At 44.8% G+C, this 12,165-nt stretch overlaps 1 protein-coding gene across 2 annotated transcripts in view; it reads left to right on the top strand.

Annotated features, from left to right (window-relative positions):
• The window catches only part of camk1b (calcium/calmodulin-dependent protein kinase Ib), a 34,173-nt gene that overhangs the window by 13,421 nt on the left and 8,587 nt on the right, over nucleotides 1-12,165 (top strand). The gene's annotated exons all lie outside the window — the stretch shown is intronic.

The following is a 12,165-nucleotide window of genomic DNA, read 5'->3' as shown; positions in this document are numbered from 1 at the left end:
TTATCTTCTTCCCTGTACACTATTCCTGTACAGGCACGCACACACACAGACACACAACTTTTTATCCTCTGGTAGCACTCATAGCTCTGAAGATGCTGACTGTGTTTATATGACTCCATTTGATCAAGAGCCCCTTAATAGTCAACCTCTGGCAGTCTTCGCTGGGAGACACCTGGTGGGTGACTGGGGTCTTCTGCAATACAAATCTTCCTCCTTTCTTGTCATGGAAGTCCAGTGTACCAAGTGATAGAATCTGGAATTTATATCAAGGGGTTAGGTAACGCAAAACCTGGGCACAATCTCACTACATACCATCCCTACTGACTCTCAATGTACATTTGTATTCCAGATCCTGCTGCTCCCTATCCTACATTACATTTACATTTAGTCATTTAGCAGACGCTCTTATCCAGAGCGACTTACAGTAAGTACAGGTACATTACCCCGAGGCAAGTAGGGTGAAGTGCCTTGCCCAAGGACACAACGTCATTTGCACTGCCGGGGAATCGAACCAGCAACCTTCTGATTACGAGCCCGATTCCCTAACCGCTCAGCCACCTGTCTCCCATTATGTGGAATAGTAACAGAGCCCCTGTATCACGTCTGGAGGGAAATATTTAAGTTCTGAATAAGACCCCATAATTCTTTTTATGTCTAAACTTGGTCAACCTTTCGGCTTTTATTTTTAGCTTGCGTTTTGTCCGAAAAGAAGCTCTGACATTAATTCTCATGATGGGATCTTGGTTGCGTTGTTCAAGTTTGTAAGTTCTGAGTCACACTAAAAGCAAACAGTGGGTTTCTTTCATACTGACAATCCATTTGTCTTGTTATTTAACTGGAAATGTAAAAGATAGTTTAGACCTAGTTTTTGTGGTATGAGGACAGTATACAGCTAGTATATCATGGCTGCAGAGTAGCCTGTAGGGATGACAGAGTACTTAGTGTGAGGAATAGCAGGTGTGTGTGTGAGACAGAGAGGGAGAGTTAGAGAGATGAGTGAGAGTGACAGAGTGTGCCCAGGACAGGTGGAGGGCGGCTGAGCCAGGCTGACAGAAGGATAGGATGGACAGATTAGATGAGGGAGAGGAAGAAAGAGAGATTAGGGGATGGAAAGACCAACCTCTTTGATGACTCTGGCAAAGCATGATGGGATGGACGGATGAGAGGAGCGGAGGGAGGGAGGGGGGGGGGGGGGGAGAATGCAGTGGAATGAGAGGAGCTTGTTTCATGGGCCGCGTGCGGTGCCCTTGTTACGGGTGAGCAGGTGTGCTAACAGAGGTGAGGCATGTTTCTCTCAGACATTGATGTCCGTGTCCTCTTGCTCTCCACAATAGAGGACACTTGGACGATTCTGTCCGCTAACATCCCATCTAGCACCCAAGACATATTTGTTTGGCCTTTCGAATGGGTTTTGTTTTCGGTATGTAAACAAACCTGTATCTTCTACATACACTTTCATTTGGCTTGTTAATGCCTGTTTGTTCTTAACCATATTTGACTCTGTGGATGCTGGCTTAGACACAAAAACACCAGCAGCTAAAATGAAATTACTGAGCTATCTCAGCGGTCCTGGGGAGGGGATTAATACTGGAAAGAGAAACAAAAAACTCCCAATCCCACCATGCAACAGGCTGTCACTGGTATTTGCCAAATGTGACTGACATCTTTGTGATCTACATCCTGTGTAGTATAACATGCGAATTGTTCCAGGGAACCCATGTGTAGCTTTTTGATGCTCCAAAAAAGGCGCAAACAAAGGGAAATATGAAGGACACTCCTGCTCCTCCCTCTGTGAATTATCTGTGGTCCAGAAGGTTCTCCATGTGTTCCTGTGACCTTTCCTCAGTCTGATATCATGCCCTGTTCTTCGAGCTGCTTGACCAGGGCTCCTTTTGGCTCAGATGGCTTGCTGGAGCAAGAACAATATTGTGCATTGTTCCGTTTTTCAGGCCAAAAAAGCCCAACCCTGGGCTCTTAGCTATGTGTGTAGCCTAATGTTATCATTCAACACAATCCTCTTTACTGTGTTGTTTATATTACATGGTTAAACCTGCTCTTGTGCATCTTAGTCTGTATTTTGAGCTTTAGTTTAGGCCCCCAGTCTTTCACAGAGTGACACTCTGCTCTCATCTTAGCTAGATACTGCTCCGTGTGACCTTTTATTTCTACTGAGAGTGTGCTGTCATTAGTCTGTGTGTGTTACTGAGTGTGTGTTTGCTGTAGTGTTGTGTGGGTTTTGAGGGTGTAAGTAGGCTTGTTTGCTGTGCAACTATGTGTGTACTTTGTGTGTACTTTGTGTGCGCAGATGTTTGCTGTGTGTGTGTGCGTGTGTGTGCATTAGACTTTGAATTCCTTTGATGTGCTGCAAAGTCATTAAAATAGAGAGAGAGAGAGAGCACCACTCTCGCAGGGGGTTGCTGTTAGCGACGGAAGCTAAGCATCACCATGTCTTTATTTTAAGCACAGTTCGCAGCTAGGGAGAATGTTCTGACATATTTTCCTTAATGTCACATATGGATCTGAATGGTTTGATAGATCACTCAAATGCTTTTGCTCTGTCTGAGGAAAATGCCCTTTTACTAGGTGTGTTGTCAGGATGGGTATGAGTATTCCCTGGCCCTAACCACTGTTTTACTGTCAGAACTGTGCACTTATGATCCTGCATTATCTGCTGGATTTACTACATGCACTTTTTGTATGTCGCTGGATACTTGCCTGAAAAATGAATACTTTTTTAATGTAAGATCAGATACTGCTATCATTTGAAATATATCTTTATGAAAGTGGTTTTGGAGAACACAGAGAGGTGGTTTGCAGAAAGATAAGCAGCTGCAGTACATTGTCCAGGGACTCACTCAGAGAAGCATGCTATTATATAGGTGGCTTTAAATGTGGGTTTTAGATGTAAGTAAGTAAGTAAGTAAGACTTTATTTATATAGCACATTTCATACAAGAATTGTAGCTCAAGGTGCTTTACATAAAATCAATAAAAACAATAATACAAGTGATAAATAATTCAAACAATAATAAAAATCCCAATAAGATCTCTGTTTAAGAGAGAAAACAACTTTAAAAAGTAGGAAAACCATTTTGAGATAAAATTACTTAAATGCTTCGGTAAAAAGGTAGGTTTTAAGCTGTCTTTTAAAAATGTCTAGAGTGTTAGCTTCCCTAATATTTATGGGTAATTTGTTCCATAGTTTTGGGGCGTAATTGACAAAGGCCGAATCACCAATCTTCTTATGACTGCTTCTGGTGACCTCTAATAGGCCTGCATTTGATGATCGCAGTGTTCTAGCTGGTGTGTAGTTTATAAAGGAGTTAGCAATGTAGCTAGGTCCTTGTCCGTGTAGAGCTTTGTATGTGAGGAAAAGGACCTTAAAGTCAATTCTGAAGGTAACAGGGAGCCAGTGTAAAGTAGCTAGGACAGGACTAATGTGTTCTCTCCTTTTAGTTTTGGTTAATAATCTAGCTGCAGAATTTTGAATGAGCTGTAGTCTTTCAGTGGTTTTCTTGGGAAGACCAGTGAAAAGTGCGTTACAGTAGTCCAGCCGGCTGGATATAAAAGCATGAATTAACTTCTCTGCATCATTTTGGTTTATGAATGGTCGTACCTTTGCTATATTCCTCAGGTGAAAGAAAGCTGTTTTGGTCATTTTATTAATGTGAGAGTTGAAATTCAAATCTGAGTCCAGGATTACGCCGAGACTCGTCACCTCTGGTTTAAGACAGGGGGTTAAGCCTCCAAGATTCTTAATAAGCATCTCTCTTTTGGATTTGGGGCCACATAGTAGGACTTCGGTTTTGTCTTCATTTAATTTAAGAAAGTTATCATTCATCCATTTGTTTATTGCCAACAGGCAGTTTGTAATGGAATTGATGGCCGTTGCATCGTTGGGTTCAGTGGATATATATAGTTGTGTGTCATCCGCATAGCTATGGAAATCTATGTTATGTTCTCTGATTATGTCTCCGAGTGGTAACATATAAAGAGAAAAAAGTAATGGACCTAAGCAGCTTCCTTGAGCAACCCCATAGCAGTTCTCATGTTTCTTGGACCTATGGTCACCTAAACTAACATAAAACTTCCTTCCTGTGATATATGATTTCAGCCAGTTCAATACACTATCCGTGAACCCAATAAGCTTTTCCAGTCTATTGATTAGGATGTCGTGATCAATTGTATCAAATGCTGCACTGAGATCTAACAGGATAAGGATAAAGACTTTATTTGCATCAGAGTTTAGTCTGAGGTCGCTAATTATTTTGGTGAGAGCAGTTTCAGTACTGTGATATTTCCTGAAACCTGACTGCGAGATGTGACACAATATGCTTATATTTATCCTTGACAAGAGTTTGCATGAAATGTAGAGACTGAAGACAGTCTAGCTAGCTATTGGTCAACTGAAGTTTGCATAACATGTTCATAGCTTTAGCCCGTAGGTTTACAACTTCCCTGATACAGCCAGAGTTTGCATGTTCTGAGTCTGTATCACATGATTCATATCTTTAAAGCACCCTTACAAGTTGTTGGGGTATGTGTGATGTGTGTACATGGGAGTCAGGTGGCTGAGCGGTGAGGGGATTGGGCTAGTAATCTGAAGGTTGCCAGTTCGATTCCAGGCCGTGCCAACTGACGTTGTGTCCTTGGGCAAGGCACTTCACCCTACTTGCCTTGGGGGAATGTCTCTGTACTTACTGTAAGTTGCTCTGGATAAGAGCGTCTGCTAAATGACTAAATGTAATGTAATGTGTACATCAGCTCCAATGCCCTGCATTACTATATACTGTGTGTGTCGGTGTTGCCCTGTCTCAGAACTTAAGGAAACTGAGGCCTGTTTTTAGTTGTCCTGTAGACAAGCTGTTAGGCGTAGCCTATCTCTTGTGTGCACACACTTGCTACGTTCATCAAGCTTGGAACCCACATTCACAACTCGAATCACACCTGATGGAGGTGAAAAAAATGTGTTCATTAAAATGGAAATCATGGATAGTGTGTTTAGATGCCAGGACTACAGTACTACACACACTGATGGCTGAGTCAGTGTATAGCCATTAGCCATCATCATCTTGTCCCCTGGAGAGCTCAACCTATTGAGCTTGAGCTGCACCAGTAGGGTTGGCTTTTAATACGTGCCGTTGTGAAGGCCTCATTGAGAAACCATTCTTTGTAGACAGGAACAGAATACAGAATATCGAAGACAGAATTGAATACAGTAATATACTTCTGGTGTGAACGTATATTTAACCAGAAGGTTGACACCGAAACAGCTGCTGTTCTGGTTTTGGGAAGTAGCAAATCGAATAGAACTGAACAGAAACTAATTTAGAGTGTAAACATTGTTTTTTCCTTTTGGGGCAGCTGATGCTGCCATGGTAGACTGTGTTGACAGGGGCAGGAGCAGTCCCAGAGCGCTGTTTAGACCACATAAAGGACAGCCTGGCTCGTCTTCCCGGACCTCAGTCCCGTGGTGATGATAAGCACATCCTGTTAGCATGAGCTCTGTAAACACAGGCGTTGACTCAACTATGTCACAGCCAAAGCTCACTTTACAGAGTGACACCAAACCCTAACTTAACACAGAACTGGATAATATCGCAATTTTATTTAACTTTACTAGTGATGGGCTTATCGTATTTATGCAGCCACAATTTATTTTATTAATGTTATCAGGGCAAATGGGCTGTTGCCCGGGCAACAATAGCTCGTACCTGGGTTAGGGTTAGCAGAGTCAGGATCAGGATAAGTTATAGCCATAACCCAATCCCTAAGTCTAACCCTAAATTTGAAAATTAGGGTTAAGGCCATGGAAACGGCTCACCTTAACCCTACAACAACAACATGGTTATGTTGAGGGGAGGTAGCAGAACCAAGATCAGGATTGGTCATAGCAGGGACGTGCACAGACATTTGGAGGGGCTATTGCTCTAACACTAGAAAAGAGATAAACATTATCTCCATCCTTCACTCACAGTGCACCGGCGTGAGAATACAAACAATGTCATGTGACTGGGGGCAGAGGGCAACACTGACGTTATGGTGGCAAAATAAATGAACACAGAACTGGATAATATCGCAATTTTATTTCATTTAAGTTTGCTAAGGATGGGCTTATCGTACTGACGCAGCCACAATTTATTTTATTCATTTTGTGAGGGCAAATGGGCTGTTGACCGGGCAACAATAGCTCGTACCTGTGCACGTCCCTGAGTTATAGCCATAACCCTATCTCTGAATCTAACCCTAAATTCGAAAATTAGGGTTAGGGTTAGGAAAACGGCTGACCTTAAGCCTGAAGCAACAGCGGGGTTAGGGTCAGGCGCGGTGGCAGAGTTAGGACCAGGATAAGTTACAGCCATAACCCAAACCCTAAGTGTAACCCTAACCCTAAATTCGAAAATTAGGGTTAGGGTTAGGAAAACGGCTGACCTTAAGACTGAAGCAACAGCGGGGTTAGGGTCAGGCGCGGTGGCAGAGTCAGGACCAGGATAAGTTACAGCCATAACCCAAACCCTAAGTGTAACCCTAAATTCGAAAATTAGGGTTAGGGTTAGGAAAACAGCTGACCTTAAGCCTGAAGCAACAGCGGGGTTAGGGTCAGGCGCGGTGGCAGAGTCAGGACCAGGATAAGTTACAGCCATAACCCAAACCCTAAATGTAACCCTAACCCTAAATTCGAAAATTAGGGTTAGGGTTAGGAAAACGGCTGACCTTAAGCCTGAAGCAACAGCGGGGTTAGGGTCAGGCGCGGTGGCAGAGTCAGGACCAGGATAAATTACAGCCATAACCCAAACCCTAAATGTAACCCTAACCCTAAATTCGAAAATTAGGGTTAGGGTTAGGAAAACGGCTGACCTTAAGCCTGAAGCAACAGCGGGGTTAGGGTCAGGCGCGGTGGCAGAGTCAGGACCAGGATAAATTACAGCCATAACCCAAACCCTAAATGTAACCCTAACCCTAAATTCGAAAATTAGGGTTAGGGTTAGGAAAACGGCTGACCTTAAGCCTGAAGCAACAGCGGGGTTAGGGTCAGGCGCGGTGGCAGAGTCAGGACCAGGATAAGTTACAGCCATAACCCAAACCCTAAGTGTAACCCTAAATTCGAAAATTAGGGTTAGGGTTAGGAAAACGGCTGACCTTAAGCCTGAAGCAACAGCGGGGTTAGGGTCAGGCGCGGTGGCAGAGTCAGGACCAGGATAAGTTACAGCCATAACCCAAACCCTAAATGTAACCCTAACCCTAAATTCGAAAATTAGGGTTAGGGTTAGGAAAACGGCTGACCTTAAGCCTGAAGCAACAGCGGGGTTAGGGTCAGGCGCGGTGGCAGAGTCAGGACCAGGATAAGTTACAGCCATAACCCAAACCCTAAGTGTAACCCTAAATTCGAAAATTAGGGTTAGGGTTAGGAAAACGGCTGACCTTAAGCCTGAAGCAACAGCGGGGTTAGGGTCAGGCGCGGTGGCAGAGTCAGGACCAGGATAAGTTACAGCCATAACCCAAACCCTAAATGTAACCCTAACCCTAAATTCGAAAATTAGGGTTAGGGTTAGGAAAACGGCTGACCTTAAGCCTGAAGCAACAGCGGGGTTAGGGTCAGGCGCGGTGGCAGAGTCAGGACCAGGATAAGTTACAGCCATAACCCAAACCCTAAATGTAACCCTAACCCTAAATTCGAAAATTAGGGTTAGGGTTAGGAAAACGGCTGACCTTAAGCCTGAAGCAACAGCGGGGTTAGGGTCAGGCACGGTGGCAGAGTCAGGACCAGGATAAGTTACAGCCATAACCCAAACCCTAAATGTAACCCTAACCCTAAATTCGAAAATTAGGGTTAGGGTTAGGAAAACGGCTGACCTTAAGCCTGAAGCAACAGCGGGGTTAGGGTCAGGCGCGGTGGCAGAGTCAGGACCAGGATAAGTTACAGCCATAACCCAAACCCTAAGTGTAACCCTAAATTCGAAAATTAGGGTTAGGGTTAGGAAAACGGCTGACCTTAAGCCTGAAGCAACAGCGGGGTTAGGGTCAGGCGCGGTGGCAGAGTCAGGACCAGGATAAGTTACAGCCATAACCCAAACCCTAAATGTAACCCTAACCCTAAATTCGAAAATTAGGGTTAGGGTTAGGAAAACGGCTGACCTTAAGCCTGAAGCAACAGCGGGGTTAGGGTCAGGCGCGGTGGCAGAGTCAGGACCAGGATAAGTTACAGCCATAACCCAAACCCTAAATGTAACCCTAACCCTAAATTCGAAAATTAGGGTTAGGGTTAGGAAAACGGCTGACCTTAAGCCTGAAGCAACAGCGGGGTTAGGGTCAGGCACGGTGGCAGAGTCAGGACCAGGATAAGTTACAGCCATAACCCAAACCCTAAATGTAACCCTAACCCTAAATTCGAAAATTAGGGTTAGGGTTAGGAAAACGGCTGACCTTAAGCCTGAAGCAACAGCGGGGTTAGGGTCAGGCGCGGTGGCAGAGTCAGGACCAGGATAAGTTACAGCCATAACCCAAACCCTAAGTGTAACCCTAAATTCGAAAATTAGGGTTAGGGTTAGGAAAACGGCTGACCTTAAGCCTGAAGCAACAGCGGGGTTAGGGTCAGGCGCGGTGGCAGAGTCAGGACCAGGATAAGTTACAGCCATAACCCAAACCCTAAGTGTAACCCTAAATTCGAAAATTAGGGTTAGGGTTAGGAAAACGGCTGACCTTAAGCCTGAAGCAACAGCGGGGTTAGGGTCAGGCGCGGTGGCAGAGTCAGGACCAGGATAAGTTACAGCCATAACCCAAACCCTAAGTGTAACCCTAAATTCGAAAATTAGGGTTAGGGTTAGGAAAACGGCTGACCTTAAGCCTGAAGCAACAGCGGGGTTAGGGTCAGGCGCGGTGGCAGAGTCAGGACCAGGATAAGTTACAGCCATAACCCAAACCCTAAGTGTAACCCTAAATTCGAAAATTAGGGTTAGGGTTAGGAAAACGGCTGACCTTAAGCCTGAAGCAACAGCGGGGTTAGGGTCAGGCGCGGTGGCAGAGTCAGGACCAGGATAAGTTACAGCCATAACCCAAACCCTAAGTGTAACCCTAAATTCGAAAATTAGGGTTAGGGTTAGGAAAACGGCTGACCTTAAGCCTGAAGCAACAGCGGGGTTAGGGTCAGGCGCGGTGGCAGAGTCAGGACCAGGATAAGTTACAGCCATAACCCAAACCCTAAGTGTAACCCTAAATTCGAAAATTAGGGTTAGGGTTAGGAAAACGGCTGACCTTAAGCCTGAAGCAACAGCGGGGTTAGGGTCAGGCGCGGTGGCAGAGTCAGGACCAGGATAAGTTACAGCCATAACCCAAACCCTAAGTGTAACCCTAAATTCGAAAATTAGGGTTAGGGTTAGGAAAACGGCTGACCTTAAGCCTGAAGCAACAGCGGGGTTAGGGTCAGGCGCGGTGGCAGAGTCAGGACCAGGATAAGTTACAGCCATAACCCAAACCCTAAGTGTAACCCTAAATTCGAAAATTAGGGTTAGGGTTAGGAAAACGGCTGACCTTAAGCCTGAAGCAACAGCGGGGTTAGGGTCAGGCGCGGTGGCAGAGTCAGGACCAGGATAAGTTACAGCCATAACCCAAACCCTAAGTGTAACCCTAAATTCGAAAATTAGGGTTAGGGTTAGGAAAACGGCTGACCTTAAGCCTGAAGCAACAGCGGGGTTAGGGTCAGGCGCGGTGGCAGAGTCAGGACCAGGATAAGTTACAGCCATAACCCAAACCCTAAATGTAACCCTAACCCTAAATTCGAAAATTAGGGTTAGGGTTAGGAAAACGGCTGACCTTAAGCCTGAAGCAACAGCGGGGTTAGGGTCAGGCGCGGTGGCAGAGTCAGGACCAGGATAAGTTACAGCCATAACCCAAACCCTAAATGTAACCCTAACCCTAAATTCGAAAATTAGGGTTAGGGTTAGGAAAACGGCTGACCTTAAGCCTGAAGCAACAGCGGGGTTAGGGTCAGGTGCGGTTGCAGAGTCAGGACCAGGATAAGTTACAGCCATAACCCAATCCCTAAGTGTAACCCTAACCCTAAATTCGAAAATTAGGGTTAAGGTCATGGAAACGGCTCACCTTAACCCTACAACAACAACATGGTTATGAGGGGAGGTAGCAGAACCAAGATCAGGATTGGTCATAGCAGGGATGTGCACAGACATTTGGAGGGGCTATTGCTCTAACACTAGAAAAGAGATCAACATTATCTCCATCCTTCACTCACAGTGCACCGGCGTGAGAATACACACAATGTCATGTGACTGGGGGCAGAGGGCAACACTGACGTTATGGTGGCAAAATAAATTAAAACCTGGCATCGTCCTCTGAAATATTGATTGAGTTGTCGCTTTTAAACTGCCTGATCAGTTTAGGTTGGTTGTTAAGATGACCTATGCAGTATGTACGAAACCTTGTGAATGTTTTTGTTGTTTTGGTTGTTTTGAAAGCAATGAGAGATCCCGATCAGGTATTCAAATGCAGTCCAACGTGTTCTCGTATGAACTGTAGCTTATCAGTTACCAGAGTCGTTTGGGACTTAATGGCATCATGTGAGAGGATGTAGATAGCAATGGCATGTAGGCACTAATGTTTGTTCTTTCGTTTGGTTCGACCACAGAGTAAATGCTGGAGCACAGAATTTTACCCTGATAATCATCTGTGCTTGTTTAGGATAGACCATTTACTTAGGAAAATTCCTGTCCTCTGCATTATCCAGTTTAGTTGGTGTTGTTGGGGGTGGATAGAGAATGTCCACGGCTCCAGACTCCAGAAGGAATGTGACCTGGTGACCCCTTCCTTCACAGCTGTATGTAAGCCCACATTGACTGTTCAGTTGGATTCCATTTAAATAAAAAGATTCAGTTCAGACACTTTTTCTCAGTAGAACTTAGGTGGTTCTGTACAAGCATCCAATTAAAACGTTCCACTGACGTCATGTGACCCTATGAGCACAATCAGCCCTGTTGTCATTTAGGATCAGTGTGTGACCACAGGCCTGTAATGTTAAGTGCTTGATGCTGTTTCTAGTTATAAATAGAGTACCTTCTTTTTACAAATGTGATTCTACCTCTTCCAAATGGGAGCACCAGTCTGAAGGGTTACGAGAATCAAACAGACTTTGGCGTGGTACTCGTGTCCATTTTTGTTGTTCCAATAGTCATTATTTCAAATATTTGGAAAGGGTCAAATGACACCTTTCACGTGTTTGCTTTACATTTAAGTTGTATTTTGTGTTGTGGGGTGTCCTCCATCATTCCCACTCAGGCTGAGCTCTCTCAGTCACGTAACTCCTCCCCTCAGACCCTGACCTGGTGCCAAGCAGCCTTTCTGTTATGTTTTAGATGTCTCTCTGAACCCTGCCCTCAGCTGCTTATGGCTCTGCTGCTAGCTGGCAGAGAGGGGAGCTCCTTTACCTTCAAGCTGCATTCAGCAGATGTTTCTCTGACATTTACATTTAACATTTACATTGACATTCTTGACATTTACATTTACATTTAGTCATTTATCAGACGCTCTTATCCAGAGCGACTTACAGTAAGTACAGGGACATTCCCCCCGAAGCAAGTAGGGTGAAGTGCCTTGCCCAAGGACACAACGTCATTTTTTGGGGAATCGAACTGGCAACCTTCAGATTACTAGCCCAACTCCCTCACCGCTCAGCCATCTGACTCCCTGTCATATGACATATGTGCTGTTGGTTGAGTTTCCTCTGGCTAGCTGGGTATCGATTGGTCAGGAATATACTGTGAATAAGAGATATGGGCTGTTGGAGCGGATCCATTTTTGTGGGGGATTTTTGGGTCCACGGGAGGATGTGAAATGTTGCTTATCCTTCTGTTTCTGGCTGGGACTGAAAAGGTTCAGGTTTAGGTTGAGAGATTTGCTTTGACTGCCACCCATCAGATCCTGGTTTTACTCTGTTATAACCTATAAATTACATCTGTAACATACCGTGTATACGCTTGTCTTCAAATTCCTTCAAGGACAGATTAAAAAGGGAGTGTGAGGATGAGTTTAATGTTTCCTGTCTTCCGAAAGGTGTGGAGTGCTGTTGCCTCTGCATACTTTGGGGGTTTTCAGATTGATGGAATGGTTTAAACTACTGTTAAACATCCTGGGCTGAATGCTGTCGGGAGGAGTAGTT

Source organism: Osmerus mordax, chromosome 1, assembly GCF_038355195.1.
Source record: "Osmerus mordax isolate fOsmMor3 chromosome 1, fOsmMor3.pri, whole genome shotgun sequence".
In the NCBI taxonomy this organism is placed as follows: domain Eukaryota; kingdom Metazoa; phylum Chordata; class Actinopteri; order Osmeriformes; family Osmeridae; genus Osmerus; species Osmerus mordax.
The sequence above is the reverse complement of the archived record's forward strand: the minus strand, read 5'-3'. Positions and strand labels throughout refer to the sequence as shown.